The sequence below is a fragment of the Diadema antillarum genome, unplaced genomic scaffold, assembly GCF_040938485.1.
Source record: "Diadema antillarum isolate AM-2024a unplaced genomic scaffold, OU_Dant_1.0 scf00000036, whole genome shotgun sequence".
NCBI classification, from domain to species: Eukaryota; Metazoa; Echinodermata; class Echinoidea; order Diadematoida; family Diadematidae; genus Diadema; species Diadema antillarum.
In genome coordinates, this window is record NW_027270925.1 from 4,146,060 (window position 1) to 4,173,637 (window position 27,578).

The window sequence follows — 27,578 nt, forward strand, 5'->3', positions numbered from 1 at the left end:
ATTACCTCGTTTCCTGACGACTAGAAGAAAGAATGGATGAGATGAAATATATGGAAAAGAGAAAGACCAGAAGATGCAAGTGTGGATGAGAAAAAGTTCTCATTAAGTGACGACATTGGTTGCATTCAACACCCCTGATTCTTGCATCAGACCCCACAAGATCAATACATATGAATATATAGATTGGAGAGAGACAAATAAATGACCATAAATATATATATATACATATAAGTAGATACGCTCAGGGAGGATACATAGATGGTAATTGATATAGTTGTAATATTTGATACCATCTGTTTGTTTGTTGTTTTGTATTGTTTTGTTTTGTTTGCTCCATACGATGAGGTGAACAAACTGATAGTGAACGATATTGCCTGAATGCTAAACTTTACAGACAGGTGGTGTGGTTAGGCTGGAGAAGTGGTCAAATTCAGACTAGTACATGTCAGATACGAACAGAAAGTGTCATTGAATTACCTCTCATACAATATGAAATTTCCCTACGTACGAAAGAGTCTTAAATGCAGAGTAGAGCATGTGCAATGATAACAAAATTTGGATGTTAACCGTATTTGTCAATGACATAAAGTTATTGTGTTTACACGTGTGTAAGATAAACAACATCAGGAATATTGATAAATAGCGTAAATATTAAAGCACAATAACTCCCCACAGTTTGGCTGCTTTAACTGGTGTGGTTAGTGGCGTTTGCTGCCAATTCCAAGCAATATCGCGCACAATCAGTTTCTGGTCGGCATAAGCAATGCGTGCAAAAACAGAAATAAATGGGCTATCATAAAATGAAAAACGAAAAACTAAAGAAAAGCTTGCATGCCCTTCAAGCCAAGGTGCGAATTTTGCTTGGTGTGAACACATCCGTCTTTTCTTTGGTCGGTAACATACAATTGTTCTTTTTCGGTAACAAATGCAAATATTTAGGGTGAAAACAGAACGGAAGAAAATAACGTGGAAAACGATTTTCCAAAGTAAAACGACATGCCAAAACTGACCGTAATTCTCCCCGCCATGACTAAAGCGTCTCTCTTTCTGATTGGATGGGATGCTGCGCTGTTTCTTACCCTGCGAGGACGGTGATTGGGTGATGGCTGGGGTCAGGTCGCTGACGGTACGCTGAGGCAGTGACAGACAGCTGCCTGACGTCGAGTCTGCGTCTTCTGTCTGCTGCTATGGGAGCATCGTGGGGGGGGGGGGGGGTAACGGAAAAAAAAAGGAAGGAATATAAGGAGAGAGATATGTGGACCCCATACAAGAAGAAAGATAGAACAATTAGTGTTGAAGACATTTCATGATCACAAACAATTGCATTAAGTCTTTTCAAACACTCATTAAGCGCATTTACAACAGATTTAAAAGGAATAACAAGGAGATCTTGCCGAATAGCCTTTTGGTTACACATCATTTTTTCCTCATCTGTGATTGAACATTCCAGTGAAGCTAAAACATCATCATACCTCATATAAACATGACTACTGAGGGCCTCAAAAACAACAACATTTCACTGAGAAACTTTACAACCTAATAACTGACCCAAGGATTGGAAACTTTATGAGAAACTACAGACCTTAGTCATTTCATTCAATACCGTACATTTGTACTGTTGACCACCCAACATCCATACAATGTGGATTTATTTCACATGCAGCTTATGTAATCCACAGTCCTACTGCACCTCTTAAAGTAATTGAGAAAGGCAGTTGTGAGGTAAATGCTAATCTCACGATGTGTGTAATTGGGAGTGGTCCACACTTACACTATCTCCCCGCCCCCCTCCAAAAAAAGAAAAGAAAAAGAAAAGGAAAAATCTCCACATCTCCTTCATTTACTATGAAAACCAATCATGAATTTCAAAGAATCATTACATGTATAATGCAGATCATATTCACACTTAGTTCTGTCTGAAACAATGCATCCTTAAAAAAAGAAAGAATGACTCTTATTTCCAACAACTTGTACAGCAACCTGGATAAAAAGTACAAAACTTTACAAATATCTAACAAATTACCCCCCAGAACAAAAAAGCAAAGAAAAATGAAACAGAATATTAGAAAACTGCTCATATTTTACTTGCTGTTTTCTAATTAGAACCCATTGTTGTAGAAGGTACAATAAAAAAAAAAAACAACACCCAACAATTCTGAGTTGAGCACGTCTGTCCGGCTTCCCATTGTTGGAAATTTCCAGCAAATTAAATACCTAGAGCGAGATGACAGCAGCGAGTGATGACACAAAGCTACATATTACGGCACATCCACAAACCTCTGAAAGAAATTCATCAGTTAGCTAAGGTAATGACGTGAGAAAGTGGGGGGTGTCTTGAGAGATCTATATCAGGATGTTTTACAGACAAAGAAATGAAAAAGAGCGGAAAAACATTGACTGCTAGAGAGAGAGAGAGCAAAAAAGATGAAGAAGAAGAAGAAGGAGAAGAAGAAGAAGAGAAACATTAAATTCTGCACTGCATATATTGTGGTCGTTCCTGTTCACAATCAGATTACAGCCGCCTCCTCCTCCTCCTCAGCACGTTCTTTTCAGCAAAAGATGACAAATGTTCCCCTCTGGCAATGGTTTACATTATCACGCTCCCGAAAGTTCTGGCCCACGCGGTCTTCAAATTATGACAGCATTCAAGAAAATGAAGAAATAGATGAAGGAGGAAGCGACAGACAGACAGACAGACAGACAATAGGGATGATTAAGGACAAGACTGAGAGAGAGATAACTTGTACACAGAATGAGATGGTGTGTCAGACAAAAAGAAACCGAAACTTGACGAGAGTCATTAATAATCACTCTCGCAGAAGATATCGGAACACAAATCAACCCCACCCCTCATCAAACAATTCAAGAGCCAAGTGTGGGCGGCATGAAATGCTCCATCCAATTACTGTATACGCCATATATTTAGGGAGTCTAATTTTTTTGCAAATCGGGACTTCCCGAAGATTTTCCGAGTGGATAAATTCAGGATCTTGGAATACAATACTCAATGAAGAAATGTATGTGTGCACGTCACATTGTTGCAGGGAACAGAGTAAATATTTTAGTGTGTCTTAAATTTGTGAATAGCACCCGACTCACGAAAATGAAAACCTTGCTAAATATTTGGCATATACAGTATGAACCCACGTGAGGAACAGAACACCCGCGATTATTGTCTTTTTGGCCTGAATCCGAGGAAGATTTCAACATCCAATGCAACTTACGTCGTTATGCCGCCTGCCGAGGAGCAAGTAGGTGGCGTAGTGCTCGTCGTACTTGTGATTCCTGAGTGAGTCCTCGACGTCCTTCCTCTTGAAGCCCATGCTGGTCATCACCTCTATCCGCCTCTCGTCGTGGAAGTCCTCCTGATTGTCCTGGTGCGGCTTGAGTTCGTTGTCCTCGAAGCCTGCGTTCATCCACTTGTCTCTCATGATGGTCTGTAAGTGTTACCACGTAAAGTGTGCACAACGGTTATTACACAGCCAGAAGCTTTACATACTAGGCACGAGAATTACCAACATTGTAAAAGAGATAAGGAGTGGAGCAGAGGCTCTTGCATGATCCAAGTTGCTGTGAAGAATATGTTGCCAGGGGTAACAATGAAAATTGTACACATTTATGTAAAACACTATGCTCTTAACAACTAGGCAAACATCAGACTTCCAAGTTCTCCTTGCATTTTGTGCACAAATGTTCATGATCACATCATGCTTTCAAACACTACAAAATGACATTTGAACGCATTTGCAGAGACAAGAAGAGATAACATGAACATTGCATCTGTCATACCTGCTAGTATATGGTTTGCAGGTTCTTTAGGGAGGGTTGGAGTGATAGATGTCTTGGACTGTTACAGAGTTTGATCTAGAGGAATCCTAGGAAGAGTAGTCTGAGACAGGAGTCAATGTCTGATCTAGAGGAGTCACAGGAAGAATAGTCAGGGATAAGGAGTCAGTCAAATCTCAAGGAAGACTAGTCAAAGATATCAGGAATAGGAGTCAGATTAGAGGAGTCATAGGAAGAGTAGGAAGTCAGAGTAGTCTGAGAGTGGTCAGGAGTCAAAGTCAGATCTACAGGTGTCATAGGAAGAATAGTCAAAGACATAGGAGTCAGAGTCAGATCTAGAGGAGTCGTAGGAAGAGTAGTCACAGACAGGAGTCAAAGTCAGAGCTACAGGAGTCATAAGAAAAATAGTCAAAGACATAGGAGTCAGAGTAAGATCTAGAGGAGTCCTCAGAAGATTAGTCACACAAAGGAGTCAAAGTCAGAGCTAGAGGTGTAGGAAGAATAGTCAGACATAGGAGTCAGTCAGATCTAAAGGAGTCAGAGGGAGAGATGTCAAAGACTGAGAAAGAGTCATATCTTGAGAAGTCAGAGGAGGAGGAGGGTGGTTTGGAAGATCTGCGGCTTCATAATACCTCCAGCATTGCCCTCTTTGCAGGATTCAGCATGAGAAACCGCTTGAGTAGATTCTCGCAGTCCGTCGACATGTAGAAGGGGATGCGGTATTTCCCTCTTAGTACTCTTTCCCTCAGCTCCTGCGAGTTTGGGAAGTCAAAGAGACAAGACGCATTGAGCAAAATTCAATCTCATTCACAAAACAGGTAGAAAATACCTTCACCCCCTTTCATCTACATGCACCTCTTTGAAATGGGACATTCACTCTCTTGCTCTTCCTCTCTCTCTCTCTCACTCAGCATTTGCAGCACTATGGCATGCAAAATCCAGATCACATAGGTCTACATAAATCACGTTTACAGCCGCTACGTTTCCTGTAAACATGAACGGGAAAGGAATGTCATTACCTGTTGGCAACACCTACTCGAGTATCTAAATTTCAGATTTGTCTCGGAGAAAAAGTAGAAATCAGCCTAACAGAACTTGCTGACCACACACCTCATATTGTCAATCTTAACGAAAGAAAAAAAAAATCAGTCAAATTTCACTCCCAATAGTCTCTGATAAAACAACAACATGGAATACATGAGGATTGATGTGATCTGATAACACACAAAATGACCTGTCAGAGTGGATGTTACAGGCTTGAAATGCAGTAAAATATCAAGGTCTCTATTGGGGATATGCATTTTTTTTCCTGCTGTATCTTACATTACTTTTTGTTCCTTTTTTTTTTTTGGGGGGGGGGGTTCACATGGCAAAATTAAGACTCCATTGGCCAGATAATTCCCTTGTGTGGGAGTCAGGCAGCAGCGAGATGAAAGTTGTATCAAGGTCCATTCTGGATGTTCAAGCTTCTAGAAACAATTACGCCACCTACATATCCCACCTATTCACTATCTTTCCGGACAACAAAACACTTTCAATGACACTGATTAAAATTAATGTTCAACCTTCATGTTTGTCATGAACAGACAACGTTACAGACTGGAAATGCAGTAAGATATGAAGGACCTTATCAGGCAAATGTATGTTTTCTTCTTTTTTGCCCTTCTGCTGACTGTCTCACATGATTTTTTTTTTTTTTTTTTTTTTTGGGGGGGGGGGGGGCATTTCACATGACAAAACACTTCAAATGACTAATCAAGACTACACTGGCCAGATAACTCCTTTGTGTGGGAGGCAGGCAGCAGTGAGATGAAGGATATGTACCAAGGCCCATTCTGGAGGTTTCAGCTTCTACAAACAAACTGCCTACATTTCCCACCTTATTCACTGCCTTTCAAGACAAAAAAAAAAAACAAAAAACAAAAAACAAAACAACAACAACAACAACAACACATTTTTTACAACAGGAAGTTAAATACAAAGAATAAAATAAGATGAAAATAAGACATCAAGCAGTTGAAGTCAACTTTTCAGACGTCTGTTTTATCCTCCATATAATACATACGTAATGTTAAATGAGGCTATGTACCTCTTTATTACATTAATACCTCTCAATGATGCCAAACATCAAAGTTACAGTCATAGTAACTATAAGATACATAACTGTTGCAGCAGGAGCAATAATTATAATATATTTATGGTGGCAATGATAGTAATCATGGTAATTATTATGTCTAAACATATAAGACATCACGGAACAATGCTTCTTTCTGGTGGGTTGGAATGACAGCAGACCTTAGTCCATTAGATTCACCCTGAGGGTGTAGTGCAAAGTTACCACACCCTTGCTGTTGGGCAATTAACCCATTCCATACTAAATTCTGAAATTCCCATAGACTTAATACACAGACCACCAGGTTTCCATATGGAACAGGTTAACATGAAAGGCTGCTAACCTGACCCGTAACTACCCCCCCCCCCCCCGCCTTAGACACACACACACACACACACACTCTTACACACACACAAGCTATTATGCCATAAAGAGACCATGATCTAACAACTAAAACATTCCAAATGTATGAGGTTGCAGGTAGATGATAGAGGGTTTATTTATACGTTCATCATTTTATTCATAGACATATCTATTTGTTCATTTATGTATGCAATCTACTTATTAAATTATGTATTAGCTATCTATATAAAAGAGTCCACATGACTGAGAGAAAATGAGTATTACAAATATTTCAAATTCAATATCAATATACAATATGATAAATTGACAGAATCAATTTTATACGTGAATCAATATTTGGAAGTCTCCCAACTGACATTAGCAAGAACACCCGGCATTAGTCTGCATGAGGGCATTTCGAACGCCACCCGTAATTACGACACAGAATTCTGAGCCATCGTCAACGGCACATTTTTCACAACACGCTTTCTGCCGACCCTGCACCATCCACTGTCACACGCACTGTGTGGTATTCCTCGTCCCTAATAGGCAGTCTGCATTCTGCGGTCTTTCCACCTAGATAGCTGCACGACTCTGTCTGTCGCACATGTGCCGCTGAGCATCCCTCATCAGAAAATTTTTGACAATCTCAAAAGAAATCCCCCCTGCTCTGAATGTTGGTGTGAGATGGCTATCAATACCCCTTGCACCCAACTGATTACCTTCATTTCCTGTCCCAGAATTGCGGGGGGCTTGGGTCCATACGCTAAGCGGGAACCCTGTGCAACACACCAGGGCCTTTTTTTCCCCCTTTTTTTTCTCCAGCTTCCAAGAACATGGCAGCTGCATTTGGGAACCAGCTGCATCACGCACAGCTTCCTCACAATATTGGCTCCCTACGTCATGTCATACCGTCAGTGACATAATTTCCAGCCGATATTGCTCGGGATGTTCTGTCGTTACAGTAGACAGTCTAGACACTGGTTTGCCGCAATATACACAACCTTGTCCTCCTTCTCTTGATTCAGTTACTGTGTCTTGTATTGCTGTAATCACCGTTGTTCCTTATTGTTGGTGTTATCATCTTTTTTATGTAGAAAAGCAGATAACTTCACAGTTGTTTAGACCGCCATCTTTCTCTTTCAATCTCGACTGATGTACAAATGTTGTATTTACTACAAATTTATCTGATACATTTTCTAGTACAACCTTGTTGCATTAGGACCTTGTGACACAACAAAACACAACAAAGCCATAACATCTTTTTCCATTCCAGCTTACAAATTCCACCATCATGAAAAAGAAAAGAAAAAATTATCTCGTAATATCTTCTGCTGAACAAAATGTCAGCTCTAATCACCTTAGGAGTTATCACTGTTATTATGCCCATACCTGTCACTGCCTTCAACACTAACCACCACCATCATCATCATCATCACAAGCAATACCATCACCATCATAATTATCACTGTCACCATCACAATCTATCATCGACACCATCTTCAGCTGAGCTCAAATCACCTTCAGGTTCTGTCCATCGAAAGGTAACGACCCGCTGACCAACGTGTACAGGATGACCCCTAAGCTCCAGACGTCCACCTCGGGACCGTCGTACTTCTTGCCCTGGAACAGTTCTGGCGCGGCGTACGGCGGACTGCCGCAGAAGGTGTCCAGCTTGTTTCCCGGCGTGAACTCGTTGCTGAAGCCAAAATCTGCGATCTTGATGTTCAGGTCTTTGTCCAGTAGTAGATTTTCTGCCTGTAATGGGCAAATTTGGATTAAGAAAAAGTAAAAAAGAAAAAAAGTGATGAAATCAACATAGCATAATGTATTATAAACTGACAAAGAAATACACAATGAGCATATCTTTGATGTGTGCTGTAAATGGGTGACCAGGTCATCACCCTACATATTTGGCATACTTCACATAGAATTCCACAATCAAGTTCCATATGGAAATACAACCAAGCTATTTACCAATGAACAAATTCATTTCTGAGCCAATTTGATATAAATAACACAATACTAAGATATGAAACGTATCATCTCTGGACAAACAATTCTTATTTCTTATTTATGTTCCATGGTTTCGGAGAAAAAATGACAAGAGCAAATAAGTGATTGTGAATGGAAATCCCGGGCAAAAAAGCCACTTGGACTTGTGATCAACCATAACATGTTTACTCCATGGAGCCCCTTAGCAATTTCCCCTGCCACAATGGCTATGCTCATTACTATGCACAGCTCCCCCCTCTCTGCCCCTACCTCTTCTGCCTCCCCCCCCCAACCTCCCATCGCTACTCCAGTACCCTGAATCACTGCAATATACTGGGTCTTGTGGATGCTACCACAGACACTAATAAGGCCGAGCCCACATGGCATCAATCGCTGCCACACGCCATCTCCATGCCAATGCTTCTTGACCGGCCAGTCTTGCACTTAGCGCGCCGAGCACTTGAGCTAAACCAACAGCCTCTATTATCATATCTGCCCATCTTCAATACGCCCCAGTGCTCTAGTGAGAACAATGCACACACTAAAATATCAGAGTGGAAATTCAGTCAAAAGACATGTTCGCACCATTCTATCTAATTTTGCGGCGAACCATAGTTGCCCTGTCACACTGTTGTTAACTAAGTGTGTCCATGCATGTTTGTTTGTGAGTGTGCATCATGAACTAAAATACATAAAGAGATACGAGATCATTTTATCTGAACGTCAGGATCAGGCTAACTGCGTCTACATGTCATCTTTCATTCGACAAAAGGCATTCTAAAGAAGATGGAACATGTATTCCACAACTGCACCCGTAAAAGGTCATACAAGACATGAGTGCTGACCTTCTCATGACAAGCACTGCTAAAAATAGTTAGTAGTCAATCCAGAGCATGGCTCATCAAATAGAAGATGATGAATGAGGGTAAACCCAATCAAACCTCTATTTGCTTGTCTCAATGTTGCTTTGAAATCAGTAATGCAAAAACATATGATTAGCATTTACGCAGACGTTACGTTCATACTGGCATGATTTTAAGTCTTGTTTGTATGACACGATATGGAGAATTTATGCGAGATCATATCAAGTTCATATATATCCACTTATTCATTTTTTTTTCACAATTAACATCTCAAACACCACATAACAAATTGTAGCGAAGATGTTTTATCTTTTGAGACGACATGTGCAATAATGGCACGATGTTTGCAACACTTTTGTTCAATACTTTACAATACTGTATAGAGTTTAAACAAGATGGCAAAGTCCATAGCACTTTATTTTCAATTTACTCGGTTTATTAATACTGGCTGACAAGCGCACTTCCATTTCATCAGTGTGAAGCCACACACTGTCAGCGACCCTGAGGTTTTGCTGATGGTCGACAAAGGGGAATCTTCGCTGAAAATATAGGAAGTGGCCTTCTTGAGCCAAGCAGCCATATGTCGAGTAAGTGATGTCGGGGATAAAAAAAGAGAGGCAACAACAAGGAGAATCCACAAAGATGCAGGATATTAACTGTTAACAATCCATGCAAATGCAGTTCATGGTGCATACCAGAAGTCTTGTGCCTGGAGATATGTAACTAGAAGACGAACTGCATGATGGGATTGCTGAATACTTTATATGCAGCATGTAGGATTCATTTTAACTGAAGCAGAAAACCTGTGTTACAACATTCACAAATCTGTGATTTATTTTACCCTGAACACTTAATTTCAGGTGACACTTTTCATGTCCAAATTGTCGTCGCTCATTCATGTGTTTCCTGCGAGCGAAACGAATGAGTCCGAGACGCTGGAACTGAAGTTAGTGTTTGCCAAATATACACTTTTGGCATTATCAGGTTTAAATGTGGGTACTTATTTCTCATCATGTTGAAAGAAAAAAAAATCAGCACCTCTGGATTCATCTGAAAGTTTAAGAGGTCAGAATCAATGTCACGTTACTACACGAGGCTCAAAAACAGAATGGCAATCGCAGGGCCAAAGCGTTAGCCCATTGGCCAACGGAATAAAAGTGCGTTTGACTCCACAAATAAATCCCTCCAGTGACAAAATCAACATAAGACGGGACAACACGGGCGGCAGAGGAGGCAAGATCCCAGGAGGAATGGGTTAAAGACAGAGTTTAAAAAAAAAAGAAAAGAAAAAGAAGCAAAAACACAAGGGAAGAGGGAGATGATGAAGAGGACAACCAAGATGCCCTGTGGCACCAAACTGCACATGACCGTGGCCCGTCATCACTCCACTGACCGCCGGTTTTCATGGAAGGAGAAGAGAAGAGGGACAGGCTAGGAAAGAGAGAGAGAGAGAGAGGCACGGAGAGGGAGGGAGACTGTCTCCATTCTCAAGGCATCCCTCTCCTGTATGTAAACACTAGGGTACATAAGCCTTGGTTTCAGTTGAATTCACACACAAGGCTAGTCAAGCACCACAGTACATTAACCCTCCGACTGCAACCCAAAGTAAACACACATTCAAATAACTGAAATGACACTGGAAAATGGAAGTGTTTGGGCAGCAGATAAGTATATATGGCAGATTCTCACACAATACATTATGGGATGGTTTTCCAACACTTCACTTGGTCTTTAATTCCACGAAACGTTATGTTTGCAAAGTCAATGTTTTTTGTGTCAACACGTACGGGTAAGTATCCCCTTTCATAATATGGTACAAATCATTTTCAGATTTTTAAAAAAAAAATCTTTAACCCTAAATGCAAACATGTATGTCTGTTTTTCTAGAATGTCTAGATAGAATATATATCTATCTAAAACATTCTTACTTGAACTTGTTTTAGCCATCCCATCTGATCTTCTGAAATCCTTATGGATTATTGGAAAGGAAGGAGTCATACACTTAAACTCCACGGTATATTCAAGTGGGCTTTGACAACTCGAGGGAACCTTAACAGAGCAGTGGAAGTTTCATTAAACTCCAACACGAACAAAGAAAGCTATGGAATTTCACAATTTCATGTGTTTCCACAAATCGGCGATATTACTTCCAGATCTGTATCTGTTGTTATCCTACCACAACTGATCATCAATTTTTACTAATATTTAACATTCTTAAAATCACAAACGCTCCAGCTTATGGTTATTTGGCAGATGCCAACCTTCCCTCCTTAAGAGTCCTTCATGGCTATTAAGTCATTACAACTACATAATAGTTTTATTTGAAGGATGCAATTTATATCCTTTGATATCCAAAAAGGAAATTTGGTGAAGTCAGTGGCTAGTCACTGACTAGTCACCGACTAGTCAATGGGAACCTTGTGAGGCTAAGACAACATCCTCACCTCATTAAAATTTGCATCGCAACATTGTGTTCCTTCTTACAATCATGATACACTTGAAGAATTTCACACCTTTCTCACTGAAATGCATCATTTTGGCCCAATTTCAATTTAACCCTTAAAAAAAAAATTCATTTGAGTAACTTTGAGTACAGAATGCCATTTCACTCAAAGCCTTCTTCATATAATAGTTTATCTTCTTGCTTTTAATGACAGCCCCATCATACAGTTTGGCTCCAGTCAACTGTGACAAGTGCTATCCAACCACAGTGTACTGTGGTATACAACCGGAAGATAAAAAGACATCTTCAACTAACCCACTTGAACCAGTTAAGTGATTCTTTCAAATTAAAAAAAAAAAACTTCAGTATGAATGAGGGAATGAGGGCCCCTGGAAAAGGGAGGGTGGGGGATTCTGGGGGGTCCGGGACATTGTACGCATCATAACATCTTCCTATCTGGAAGACTCCAGCGCTACGCTCCACTGATGTCATTATAGTACAAAGGGGAATAGTTAATTGGTTCTCCACACTGCGACCTAATTCCAAGGTAGTCTGGGACTTAAAACCTCTCGTCTCCTCCAATTTGCACTGGTCTTTAATTACACATCAAGCCGTATACCACTGGTTGTTATTCTGAATGAAGGATACCTTTCATATCATCTAGACGAGAGTTTGGTAATGCTCATTTCTTTCAGTTGCCCCATACTAGTCATGAGCTTTCACGCCTTCAATTAAAAGCTCAGAATACAGCTGCCTGTATGATACATGAGACTACCAAAAAAAAAAAAAAAAAGATCATACAAATAACCAAAATGCTTGTGCTTTTGCTGTTACACTGATAACTCATATAATCAAATTCTGTTCAAAATACTCTTGCTCATGTTTCACAGCGTCCATAGCACTGCCCCTAGCTTTTAATGTTTTTCTTGTTCAGCAATATACCCCTGTTAGACAACTACGGTCATCCAACTCCATTTCATACGAAGTGCCAAAAGTTCATATCAAATGGGGGGGATCGGTTATTTGTTCATGCAGGCCCATACCTTTAGAATGAATTGCCATTATGTACTCGGGGAAGCTCACAATGTTGATGCATTTTTAAAAGTGAAACTAAATCATATCTTTTTAATTTTGAATATAAACAATTTGTCCTGTTTTTATATTGTTTATTCATTACGTGCTATCACCTATTTGTATTATGTTCCATTTTCACTTCTTTTAAGCACTTCTGTGGATATAGCTCTATATGTCAGTAACCATTTTATTACCATACTGCTGGTTGAAACACTGAAATACAGACCAATGTGCCATTGCATATTTGTTTTCCCCCTCCCCATAACAAATACTTTCTTCTAGTGTATGTGCTACATAATGAAAATCTAATACCACACAGTATGGAAGAACCCTCTAAAACTTAAGGAGGGTGGGGGGGGGGGGGGATCCCACCTTACTTTGTTATCCTTAAATACAGTTTAAATTCAGTTGTTGTTTGTTTGTTTGTTTTTTGTCTGCATGCTGCTGATTTCATGCCATGAAAATATCTTGCTTTACCGTACATGTATACATGTCAAAGCATTTAGTCACAGTCATACTGTGCAATCTACTGCAAAAAAAAATAAGCTTTAAAACTTCCTCTCATTATTCTAGAAAGGTGCTTTAAAATGTAACACTGTTCAAAGGCATGAGGAATGAGGGAAAACACAAATCATCTCAAGTGCTATAGTAGAAGAGAGTTTCATCACTATGTTCGTAAGATTTAAAGTGTCATCTTTAAGTGTCATTACAAGGGGCACTATCTTCCTTTCAATTGGCAGGATGATGACTTCTAGTTTGACCCTACGGTGGTCGGTGACCATGGAGACAAGGGACTGAAGAGCAGAGACTAGGAGCAAGGGGTGTGGAGGACTCAAGGACAGGGTGTCACCCAGGGATGGTGGCGATCCCAGAGAGTGACTGATGATGAGGAGGTGCTTATCTCATTAAGCTCTTCCTCCACCAATCAAACTCATTGGCATGGCGGTTGCAGCTCCCTTCCCTCCCTCCCCAATCCAAAGTTTGGGCCGGCCGGCCGGCTGGCGGCTTGCTTGTGCCACGGAGTGCCCAGGTCAGAAGTGAGCAGGCGCGGTGGAAACAGAGTGCGCTTCCTGGCTGCGTGCGTTGGTGAAGCTGTGGTGTTTGGGGGGGGGGGGGGGGGGCCTGTGAAGACATTGCTTTTAAGACTGTCATCCGTCACATGCCATGAACGAAGTGGCCACGCATGCTTGAAATATGTCAGATGACATGCGTGGTTAATAACCCCCCAAAATTTGGACTAAGACTTTAGAGCGATGGTGCCTAGCCATACTTCAACACCAATTATCAAGTCTGGGCTCAGCTCAATATTTGTTTGATTTGTTTTCGATTTTCCATCTGAGATGATGGCTGGATAGCCCATAATCAGCAGCACTAGCTGGTCTTCCATAGGGTCCAGTTGGATGTGAGGTGGAACCATTTCACCGGGTTATGCACCCAGCTGTTCACGATGAATGAATGAAACGGGATCTCTTACGCGTATGAGTTATGACTCTCTCATACGCGGGACCTCCATTTTAAGCCCTATTCGAGGGACAGAGTGTTTTGCCTCTTGCTAGAGAGGACGGTATAACACACAACATTGCTCAATGAGACTTGGGAATCAAAACCGGTACCCCCGGATCTGGAGGCAGACCCGCTACCGACTGAGTGAGCCAATCACAGCCCTTATATTCAATGATACAGTAATCATTTCTGCTAGTTTTTGACTGATTGTTTTATCATATATATGTTTCAATAAATATCATATAGTCATTTCTTCTAAAATTTGATACCATCCATTTAGACTCCCAATGGGAACATCCAATAAAAAAGACAACACTTCCTGTAAAAGAATTCAACTGGAACATCCTCAGGCACGATCAGTTGATTCTTACCTTTAAGTCTCTATGAACTACTCGCTTTTGATGACAGTACTGTACAGCAGACACAATCTGGAGAGGGTGAAGAGGATACACAGATAAGATGAACTTCTCATATTTCTGTTGACATGGTTCAAAACGGAATATAGATGAGAGAAAAACCAAAATCGGTCATGAGCTCACACATGTATCAACTTCAACTTGTTTTCAAAACAAACGTATCGCATCACATTGGCTTGGATGTGTGTCTTGCATAAATACAATGCGAGCTGCTATCTATTCGTTTACTGGAATAGACGTACTGTACCTGTTTAAGTCTCAGGGCCACTACTGAAAGATATAATCACTGACATTTAATATGCAACATACACGTGTAGCTGCTGGCGGTCATGGCAGAGCCCCCAGCAAACTTGTAGTTTAAAATGAAAATATGCATTCTTGAGAGCAACTGTGATAATGTTAGTTTTACATGATCTGATTGTGCAGTGAACAATCCTCCCCGTAAGTGAAGTTTCAAATTGGTGGTCATTAGCAAAGAAGACAGCTTATAAATTGATGTTTCTGTGCATTAACAGAACAAAATATTGTGAAATCATCATCTTATCAGTAACTGCAATATAACATGATTTTCACTCATAATTGAATTGTAGGTCTTCAGGCAATTTTTGTTGAATACTCACCCAAACACATGGATAAATTGGAGTGTGAAATGGGTCAGAAACTTTACAATACAGTTTCAGGGTGGTCTTCCGAAACAACAGGGCACTTTCAGATGGCACACAGTAATCATTTAACTTGTTCAGAAACATAACTGATGCAAATTGGGGTAGATTTGTGCATCCAAACGCATGTCTTGAATAATGTTTCTTAAATCCTGATTTCAAAATTATCTTTCAACAATCCATGGTCCCCAGGTGATTTTTAAGAAAATTTTGGCTTGAATTGGGTGCATGTTTGTGATTGAAATGGCTTGACCTGAAAATATAATTGAGGAGACAAAGTTCAACTTGAACATACAGGCACTTCCCTGTACATACTGCACCCTTTGGACATTTATGTGTATGGTGCAAGCACACAAGTACATACTCTTCCAAGCGTATACAATGTCCTGAAAGTTGTATCACGTTTTAACGACAGCCCATACATCTACCATAGAGCTGCATGATGGGACGTCTTTAGCGGTTTGCAGTCTGTGACAAATGTTGCCTCTGGATAACTCATTACTCTAAACGTGAAGAGAAACATGTTGCAGAGACACGACCTAAATTTCTTTTGTTTTTGCCAACTGAAGCCATACATACAAGTACTGTGAAAGGGGAAATTTTTGCACATGTATAGATCACAAAACATGAAGCTAGCGCAGAAATAAAAGTGTGAGAATTTTTTGCTTGTTATTTCTAATATTTCATAGCTTTGATTTCAAGGTCTGCTATGTTGATCAGTTTTCTTTACATTTGCTAGTCCTGTAATATGAGTGACTTTGCTGTCATAATGCAGACAAGTATGTGCCTCCAAAACCTTTAGCTGCCGTTGATTGCCATTTCTGTGCTAAATTCCAGAATCTGTGTGGACCACATCTGTTGACGTTCAAGGTGTTGTATAAAACAAACAGCGTATGGCCTTTACTCGTGCAATGGAACAAGATTTCGCACTCGGTGAAAGATGAGGCGCACTATTCAACTCAGCCTATTCAACTCGGCTTCGCCTCGTTGAATAGAGCGCCTCTATCTTTCACCTCCTGCGAAATCTTGTAACATCGCACTTGTGACCATTTGCTGTCTGTAAAAGATTTAGAAATCATGAGCATATGATAAATATACTACAGTTAGAAGCTAGAAGTCTTCGTTGGAGGCAGATCCTGCCCCAAGAAATGAAATTCTTAGCTGTTATAGCTGTGAGCACGTAACCAAACATGTACTTTCACAGCAAATGTAACTGATCCAAACTTAACTTAATTTTGGTTATGCAAACCCTCACAGGAGATTCTTCATCTTTACATTGTGGAATAAAGAGCTTCAGAAAAAAAAAAGAGCTCAGAAGGGGCAAACGGACACAAGAAGGTTTTTTATTTCAAAAACATGCAATCACAGAAACTGATCTGATGGAAGAAGGGAAAATCACGATATCAAATCAAGTTTCTTGACGTCACTCGCAGCCTGCACTTGCACCACTTATGCAGGAATGAAGTGCCATCCCCACCAATTTACAGCGCTCTGACACCATCAACATCAGAACCTCATATAAAGAGAAAGAGAGAGGGGGGGGGGGTGGATTGTGGAGAATTTCAAATTCTTCCTCTGCATGTGTGTAACTTTTTTTTTTCTCTCTCTTTTTTCCTTTTTTTTTTGCATGTATATTTGAGTGTTTGCTTTGGTCTCCCACTTGGAATGCATCACAGAAGACAGTTGCTGTTGGCAACAGAATTGACTTCTGAATAGATGTTGAAAGAAGCAGAATTTGAATGACATGGGGAAACCAAAATTTGTACAAATATCTAGGGGAAGAAATACAACTGAGCCAACCAAATTCAAAGGTCTATACTTCCATTTTCCCCAGTTTAATTTCATCAATTAAATTAATCTTTTCCTTTCTTTTTTTATCACATGCGATCTTCGATTCATTTCAATGACTCACTTAAATCTTTGTACGAGAGCATTAGGCTCATATTTTTCTATTCAACAGGGAACGAACCCAGATATTACTATGTGAACGTAAATCATCCAAGTTATTGTGTTGAGACAATGATCCGATGACATGTAAGCATAGAGGATGCCTGCTGCCATATTTACATTTTGGAATCGGAACAAGCCTCGACACACTTCATTGGCAGAACAATCCAATGGATGAGAGGTGGGGGGGGGGGGGGGGGAGAAAGAGATATATTAGCGAAACAAAAAAGAAGAGAGAAGTGAGAAAGACTGACTTGTCTAAACTTTGCTCTTGCTTCCTTCTCCTTCATTCTTCCGTGTGCTACTAGATAGTCGAAGACTTCACCTCCGCTGGCGTACTCCATTGCTAGATATAACGTCTTGTCCGTCTCCATCACCTCGAACAATTTCACTGAAACGAAGAGAAGCAAAGGAGGTGAGAAAGGTTAATTCTTTTTCTTTTCTTTAAGCTTTTCATACATACATGCACAGAACAGAGAACATGGAACACAGGATAAGTTTGGGCAGAGAGTCAACAGTGGTAACCCTCTTTTGTGGAATATCTTTGACATTTCATACAGACATAAAATATCCTCTCTTTTTTTTTCCTTGAGGCCCTCCCTGCAGTTTTGGTCTTAAAATTTATTTTGGGGCTAGCCACTCTCGGGGGGGGGGGGGGGGGGGGAATAATGATGTATTAGAAAAATCAAGAACAGTATGGTTGCCAGTCAACTGTGCCAAAAACAACCTGAAACATGGTAAGAGAAATCACACACCAAACTTTGCGAGAAATTTTACATGAAGTTTCAAATAAAGTTTACAGTCCTGCTGCTTTGCAAAGTGAAACATCACAGAAAACATGCAACCTGTGTCACATCTACTTCCTGCAGAGATTGTTGTTATTGTTGTTTTTGAACAGCTGAAATACTTTAGAATAGCTAGAGTACATCCACACACAGGAGTTATTGCTTTTTGCATTGTGATGCAAAAAACAAAAAACAAAAAAAAAACCCAACAATTTTTATTTGCCACACAAACACACACACAAAAATCACTTTCCTTCAAATGAAGAGCTTGAATCTCCAGACCGCACATGCCTGAACAAACTTTCTTTCACATATTTCTTATGCATTAAGTGTACATTTAGAGTGAAAATCAACAGTTCTGCAGGCATATATGAGAACTATGTTTTCCATTCAATCACATCCTCCTTTAAGATCAGAATTACTCACTAATAGCAGGATAACACTGCTGGGGAATTCAGAGATATAAGAAAAAGGCAAAGATGATCATACCAGCCAAAAAAGCATGGCCAAACTGGAACCCTACCTGGCAGTGCTTTTGTCTGTGACCTTCACAGATCTTAGTCATTACAAACGCAAACAATCCCAGTTTCTCATACTCACAGCTCTATTTCTGCAGACACACGTCAGGCCTACAAAGGATGTCCTGGTAAATGATTTTCAGCAGCCAAAAAACAACAGCAACGAAACCAAAAAATAACAAAACAAACAAAAAACAAAAACAAACACACACACATACACACACACACACACACACACACACACATACACACAAAAACAATGAATTAGTCTAACATTTCAGCCCTGCACTTTTCTGCTCTTATGTGACAAACCCAAGGGAGTTTGGGCTTTTACCCACCCTACTACTTTTACTCACCCTCCTGATTTTGACAATTGCTATATGCGACAGCAGTGGTAAATACATTGTATGGCTCACATTTAAAAATCAACAACAACACCTGAGCATCAGACTAGCTAAGACCTTGCAACGGCTGCACAAAGTAGACAACTGCTGTGTTTCAGATAGGATACTAATCCACTCCTATGAATGCCTATCTTGCAATCAACAAATGTATCCTTGCATTAACAGAATGGTATTACATAATATAAAATGCCTTTTGCCAAAAGAAGCAGTTCTAAAAGGTTTCTACTCTTTTATTTAAATGCAGAGATAAGTAGATCTTGCCTGATGAAGGAAATTGCAGTAACCTTCCAGACATATTAAGACGATTTTGGCATTCGATACCAATCAAATTCCTATCAAGAATGAATGTGCTGCTTATCATACATCCATCATCATCACAGACAAGACTGATGCACCTTCAGCTCTGAGGTCATCTGCTCCTCAAATTGAAAGTGAAAAAGGTTAATTCCAGGACATCATCTTGAATTTTCTCCAACCCTTTTAAATATGAATATGCTACAAAGCTATTTCTACTACGTAACACTGGCCCAAAGGACTTCTGTAGAACATAGGAGTTGGACCTTTTCATAACTACCCATATAGGCCTACATCTCAAACTAGCACTAACATTAGTTCAATCATACTTTGGGTCAACCAGTACCAGAAAGGTGAACCCATTTCAACTGCATACTTTACAAAAACTGCATTTGGTAATGACTGCATATTCTGGACACACATACACACACACGCACACACATACACACACACAAACCCCTCATGCTGCGCTACTACAGCACATGACTGCAATACACTAACTTCCAGTGTTGAGAGGCACACATTTGCACACTTCCCCATAAATGCCATGGAAATGTGATGTTGATTTCTCATCCTCTCACTTTAAAGCTCGTAGCCTCTCCTAACAGCCTTCCGCACGCTTACCGCTTGCACACATCTCACTAAAGTGAGATGAAATGATCAATTATCTATCTGCGATGCACGGACCCGGTGCATGGAGGGAAGTCTAATTCAATCGACCCGAGCTTGCTCCTCCAATTTGCAGAATTATCGCGGCCCGCGCCGCATATTGTGGGGAACGTACTTGACGCAGCAGAAGGAATTCTCCGCGAAGAATCAATGGCCATGAGTTTCACAGTCAGAAAAAGATGTAATGGCAAACGCGAATTCTTCCCTGCTCTGTCACGATGCGCTTCTCGTGACCAAGGAAGCACCACTTGGTGAAAATTTGTACCAAAATCTACTCGCATTCATCATTTGAAAATGTCACCAGCTCGATACCCTTGTCAGACTCCACATCATCTGCTCAAATACTGTACATTCAGAAAATGGGGTGGGGGAGTTTCATTTGAGAGAGCTGGGGGTAGAGCAAGCAGTTACAGTATCTTTATTTCTGGTTCCATGTAATACAAAAAAAAATTACATATTCACTTTGAATGTGTTAAAGCTAATCAAAATACACATTTTGCAAGCACATATAACACACACACATACAGATATGCCCCACTAAGAAATAAATACACGAATATAAATATAAGCTTATTTCTTTACTTCTTTAGGAAGCAAACTGTAGACATCTTTACTATGAAAAGAACTATATTAGAGTGACTCATTTCTTTGCAAAGCATGAAAAGTGTTTGTGAATGGAATTTTCATGCCAAAAGCCAGTCATATGTTTCTTTGTTTGCTAATTTGTTGTTGTTTATTTACTTTTTTGTGTGGGGGGGGGGGGGAGAGGGAGGTTAGCTAAACATTCATTCCTTTGAAACTTGTGTCCCCTTATTTTTCAAAGTTTTTCAGTGGGACAATAGGCAAACATTCCTGTCAATTATACTCAGGTCATGCTAGTGAAGAGACAATGTGAAATCTTGTGATGGATCCAATACTGTCTATGCACTCCAGAAGGATGTTGACCTCAATATTGTACTGTGTGCTACTCACATTCCAGTAATGTTGGTATGCAATTGTAAAAATTAGGGGACATTCTGCCTTTGTTTTGTATCATGACTTTCAGAGGCAGCTTCTGGGAAGTCTGTTGTTAATGTTTAACACATGATCAAAGAAAGTTTGGTTCTGAGTATTTGATGTGAAGAGGTATAACGATGGCGTTGGCAGAGATGCAGATTCTCCTATTATCCTCACAGAATTCCCATCTTTCCTGAGCAATGCTGTGTGGCTGTCACGTGAGATGTTCTCCTGGAGACAGAGCGAGCAGGTGATGCGGTCCAGGCGAATGGGGCAGCCTTTGAAGATCCCCCCCCCCCATCCATCCATGCATCCTAGGGGTCAGTGACAATAAGCCACCGCATCGTCTCAAGACGACGACAGGCCTTCTGGCGCTGCATCTCCCGCCATTGTCCACACGCTGTGGCATCGTGCATCTTGCGGCCAAGAGATGCCGAACTCTGGTGCCCGTGGCTACAATCGAGCCAGTCGGGGTACGGAGTCTGCATTCGCATCCAGATCTTAATGGAGACAGGAGGCAGATCCATGCATAATCTGATTTCTCCCACATGTCTCCTGGGCGCACAGGAATCTGCCTGGAATTTACCTGTGCATCACGCTGCACGTTATTGCAGCCAATGCATGTTTCTGATCTTTCTCTGAAATCCCTAGAACTATCTCAGTCCTACGCATCTAAATGACTTTGATAAAATTCCCCCTTTGGCATTTTAGCTACAACTTCATGTCTTCCAAATCATAGCATTTTGGATGTGTGTGTACATGATATCTACTTGAGTAGAAATCATGGGAGACTGCGATACAAAGAGTTTATTTCAGTAAATGTAATAATCATGCTCAACAAACACAATTACCTGGTATCTACTCATATCATTACTTGAAGGCACATGACTCTCTCTCTTTCGCTCTCTCTCTCCCTCAAAAAAGTAACATTCTGTTTTAGAATAGAAGTACACTGTATCCACACTGAGGATATGTACACACAAGTGGTGTAATACACATTTCGAGAAACGAGAAAGCGTTTTATATACTGCTGATGTTATTTTGTTGTTTTTGTTATTTTTTGTTGTTCTGTTTTTTATAAGACCTAGATGAAATAGATAGGATCTTACCACAGCCTTCATAATTTATACTGATACTTGCTTTAAATAAATGTCACGTTCCCACTGTCTTGCAATCTGCTACGTATGCCATGATTGGCCAGCAGTAGTTGATCATGAAATTGTCATTTATGTCCATCACAATCTGGGCTGCTGTTCAAATCGTGGTCTGAATCATAGAGTAATCGTGGTGATCGTATCAGACCTTATCAGTTTTATCAGATCTTATCAGTTTTATCAGATCTTTTCAGTTTTATCAGACCTTATCAGTTTTATCAGATCTTATAAGATCTTGAGGTCAGTCATGGTAATTGCATTGATCATAAGACTATTTTTGAACCGTCCAAAACTTGCACGACTCACCTCAAGATCTGATAAGATCTGATAAAATTTGATACGACCACGATTACTCCATGATTTGGAGCGATGACGCCGATTGTGATGGACATCACTGAAAATTCCACTATCAACTACTAATGGCCAATCATGGTGTGCGTAGCGTATCGCATGACAGTGGAAACGAGCCTTTTTTTATCATTACTCTTATCTGAAGGGATGAAGAGAACCCATCAAAGCTGTCCCTATATTCACTTCCTTGACTGAACCTTTAAAACTACAAACAAACTAACAACAAACCTTCAAGCAGCACAAAACTAACAACAGGTCTGCCAACATTCCCACATCCAAATCAGGGAGATTTCACACAGCAATCAGGGAGATATCTGTGTGTTACATGCATTTCAATGGGCGAAAATAATTCCGAAATCAGGGAGATTTTAGTATTCTCTTATTCAGACATGAACAGATTTTGACATTTTCAGGGAGACTCCTGCAGAATCAGGAAGAACTGGCAGCTCTGTAACAATCTTTGACTGAAATTGCTCAGTCAAGTTCCTAGAACTTTGGAAGAAACTACTTGTATGTAGAACCAGGACAACTTGATATTTCTGTGCATAATCAATCAAAGGGTGCATACCAATAGTGAAAGATTCTTCTTTTTAAAAATATTCTAGCCCATCCCTTTAAGCCTTAATTCACTACACACTTCACTGTCTGTTCTAATTTGGGTGCAGCAATATGTACCAAGTCATGTACACAACCATTATGATGGTGTAGGAAGTGTTCTTAAGTCTCTCATGATTCAATGTATTCACTCTCCAGTATTATTAATACTCATGTCTTGCATTTCGCTCTTTCCTGGGTATATTTGCACATTCTGGCTTCATGCAAAATTACACACTGTGGCTTCTTAAGTGATACACACTATGACTTCTTTACCAATACACAGCAAGAAAAATGAATTATTGGATTCCCTGCCTCATTCTAAACCTATTCCTGAGAAATTCTGATATCCATCCTACAAAGGCACTTTCTTTCACCAAAGCAGAGGGAGCATTAATTTTAAAGAGACTTGATAACGTAGCAGGGTACATTTCACAATTATCTTCAAATGCCTTTATGTGGCAGGACAGCAAGTTGGGTAATTGTTTAGCTTGCGTTGCCATGGCAAGATGGAGGATGGTGATGTCATCACCTACATCTCGCAACGCTCGTCAGATGGGGATCCCAGCATCTGTCACTCTTAAGTGAGGTTGAGACGCGGCACCCGGCTCGTAATGAATGTCGCAGGGGCATGGGACAAGACACGTCGGGTGCAATCACCAACACAGGTAGCCTCCTAGCCTCGCAGCAAGGCTTTCTTTCGTGATGGAGACCGCAAATCGAGTGGGAGACAAGACTTCATTTGATAGCATCCCCACGGATTTCAAGCAAAATGCCGCAAATGGCTCGGCTCATAATACCGACTCCTCCTCGGGCAATAAATGAAAAAGTCGCCCCTCCTCCATCCCCCCTTCCCCATGCTATCATAAACACATACACACAAACACACACATACAGATACAGACTTTAGCTTCATATTTTCACCATATTTTGCTCTACCTTCTTCCAATTAGGCATGAATGAAGATGCACACAATTGTAATATTACACACATTCAGGAACAAATTCCCCCCCCCCACCACCCTTCCACTGATCTCATCATACAATGTGAATGACTGGAATCGATGGAATACAAACATGATTCATAATATGGTTGTTGGTTTGAGTTTGAATTTCATTACTATTCTGCTACCCCGTGCCATCTTCCTGCGCTTCAATAGAATCTACGATGTGTGCCAACATGCTCTAGAACAAATATACATATAATAATAATATTTGAGACATGAGAAAAATACGAAAAAACAAAGGAACTTACCTATATTTGGATGGTCTAGTAATTTCATAATTTTAACTTCTCTGTACACCTGCAGATGAGAAAGAAAAGAAAAACGGAGACGTGAAAATTTGTGATACTTGTAATTTGTAAGACACAAAAAGATAGGTGAATGAACGAAGGAGTCCTATACATACGAACCAACACAAATGATGCCTGAAATAACAGGATTGACCAGACTTTGCAGGAATCTCGGTTCATTCCAACACAGCAGCATGTTCTCAAAGACTGCTCTGTCAAAGCACAGAATCGATCGCTGTACACAACCATTGCAGCTATTATTTCTTTCGGCAAAATTTGAGGAATGCTGTTCACAATATGAAGCTTAACTCAACTCCATCAGTGAATTCATTGTAAATTTGCAAGCATGTGCTTATATACATGTACATACATACATACATTTTTATTTTTTTTTGCAATTAGTATCTATTTATTACCATCTAAATAATACATTAACTGGTACTGCTGTAAAAAAGTAATATAATTTGGACATAAGTAACAAAAGAATTATATTCTTCCCACGTACAACTTTTTTTCAAAAGTAGAAATTACAACTTGATAATATAAATACCACACATCTCCTTTGCCAGATTTATAACAATTAAAACGAAAAAAGAACAATTGTAGAGAGAAACAGAATGGAATCATGTCGGTATAGACCAAACACCCTCCACCCCCTCCCTACACACACACACACACACACACACACACACACACACACAGATACATATCATACACGTAATGACTAGAAAGGCAGCTGTTATGACTGCAATAAATGTTTCACATGCATATCTGCTCTGATATCAAACATAGATAGACCATGACACACACAACTGAACAAGGTAAAGCATCCTTTTTGGCACAGGTGAAGGAAGCTCCTACAGGACGGGGGTAAAAAAAAAAAAAATGTATCGATCCTGATCGACAAGTTCCTTTTCAAGCATCTCAATGCATTGGAGGGCCCCCTTAGGACATGAGGGGACCACGCAACCATGTCAGGCTATTGCTGATGTCCTACTTTCCATGGCAAAGGCAACAGTTTCTCGCATGCGGCAGATTGCAATATTCTCTTGAAACTGTGTAACCATATGTGCATATATCTTATCCTATCTTTTTTTTTCTACTTCCTGCAGAAGCCACAAATATCAACCTTATAAACAGCACAACAGTATTCTGAGGGCCAAAAGGTTTATTGTTTTTCTTTATTACATTTTTAACCTTTCCTGCAACAAACATAGGTGTAATATTAAGACAAATGGGAAAAAACAGTATTTTCCATGATACCTGCGATACTTTTGGTAAAAAGGAAGAGGAAGAAAGTACAAAATACAGCAAAAAGTTACAGTTTGCCATTCCTGGAAAGCCCCATTAACCTTCTGGAATTGAAATTGAAAGTGCAGATTATCACTTTAAATGGATGAAGAGCAAATTTTCATACATCTGCAGTACATAAAGTAACTACAAACACAATAATAAAAGCGTGCATCGAAAATTAAAACTTGGTGGACTAAAATGGCAAAGAGTATTTCACCTATTTTTTGTTTAAAAAATGCTTTTATCAGTTTTTCACTCCAAAATTTAAGTAATCTTATTACAAATGTGATCACCTGATGCAATTTTTCTTCACTTAACTTGCACACATTCTTTGTGTCTTCTATTGTGATGGTGAAACATTCACTACTGCTAATGAAAATTCATCAGTACCTGAAACTGCATTTCCTAATATAATAATAATACAGGGTACTAATTCAACTTGTCTGAAATTGTAATAACACTTTGAAAAAAACAAACAAACAACAGTGATTCCCTTTCACTGTAGCAAGGTGAACAACACTGAATATATCATAAAAGTCATAAATACCACACGTTTTTGTATCTATGACTTCACAATTTCTTGGCTGTATGTCATTAGTCATTATATACATTTCCGTTGCTGTAACTACTTTATTTATCCACCATATTCATTCATTCATTCATTCATTCATTCATTCTTTTTAGCTCAAACAAAATGAATGGGCAGACTGATCAAATAAAAGAGAAGAAGAAAAAAGAAGAGAAGATATTTGGCATCAGTAACTCTGTGAAAAGAAACAATAAGTATCAGCCCACAACAAAACTGATTGCACATTCTTCCTTAGATATGAAACCCTCAAAACCTTCGTCTACAGACCATATTCCCCCCTAAACACATACACAATTGCTTTGCAATTTCCTTCTCCCATTGTTCAACAGCAGTGGTCTTTGTTTGCATAACATTGTGGGAGTTTTTACAAAGAAATGGGACAAGGTTATCTCCAAATGCAATATAATGTGATTAACATAATGATAGCATTGAAAACAGTGGGTTAGATAGTACAAACAGGGGATAATCCATTCGAAAAGTCCGACCTTTTTATCTTGAGATGAGAGAGACCTTATAAACAAAGATATGAAATCACAGAATACTTCTATCAACAGCCTGGTAGCATTTGGTATCGAGACCACCGCGCATTATAGCTGTACATTTTAGGCCGAGCTCCTGCTGGGTTCTTTCAGTAATTTCAGGGTTCTACCTGCCATCAAATTTCGAAGACATTTAATTTTGAAATTTAATTTGGACAATAGCTGCATTGCTTTGCATAGTTTACCTTTAAGTCGAATCACTTCCAACTACAGATACCTAATTTATTTTTATTCCCTTATCATGATGTAGTATGAATAAAAAGGGGAGGTGGTAAACCTATTATCTGGACTTTACCAGAGAAGCATTTACATTAGCTCTTTGAGCACTCTTCATTTGCATAAGAATGTGTGATACTTTCTTGAACAATGTTTAGATTGATTTAAAAGCAAACAACGTTTACCAATCCTTTACTAAGGATTAAACTCAAATTTCTTTCATTTCTTAAAGGGACCGTACAGTTATGGTTGAGACCTAATTTCAGGTTTCTAACATTTTTGGTGAGTTAATGAGAAACCTCTCTATAAAATTGAAAGAGCATGTAATTATATGAGGAATTCAACGTTCATTTGATGAAAATTGGTATTGGAATGGTTGAAATATAAAAAAAAGAGCAATTCTAATAAAGTGTGGGACCTACACTTTCCTACGATTGCTTTGTTTTAGCTTTGTTTTTGAATGTTTCAGTCATTCCAAACCCGATTTTCGTCAAATAAACTTTGAATTCCTCTTAAAATGGTATTTTCTCTACTATATCATAAGTGTTTTCTTGGCATCTTGCAAAAAGTTAAAAGCCCAATTCTCATCTCCACCAAAACTGTACCATCCCTTTAAATAATCATCATTATGCAATGGTGGCGAACAATTACAAATGTAGTGTACGAACAGCTACAATGTAACTGACAGTGTATAATGATTCTGGTAACCGCTAATACATGATCACTATGTCTGAGGGAA

At 39.6% G+C, this 27,578-nt stretch overlaps 1 pseudogene; it reads right to left on the minus strand.

Moving 5' to 3' along the window:
- Positions 1-27,578, minus strand: part of LOC139708634 (MAP/microtubule affinity-regulating kinase 3-like) — a 125,070-nt pseudogene that overhangs the window by 21,170 nt on the left and 76,322 nt on the right.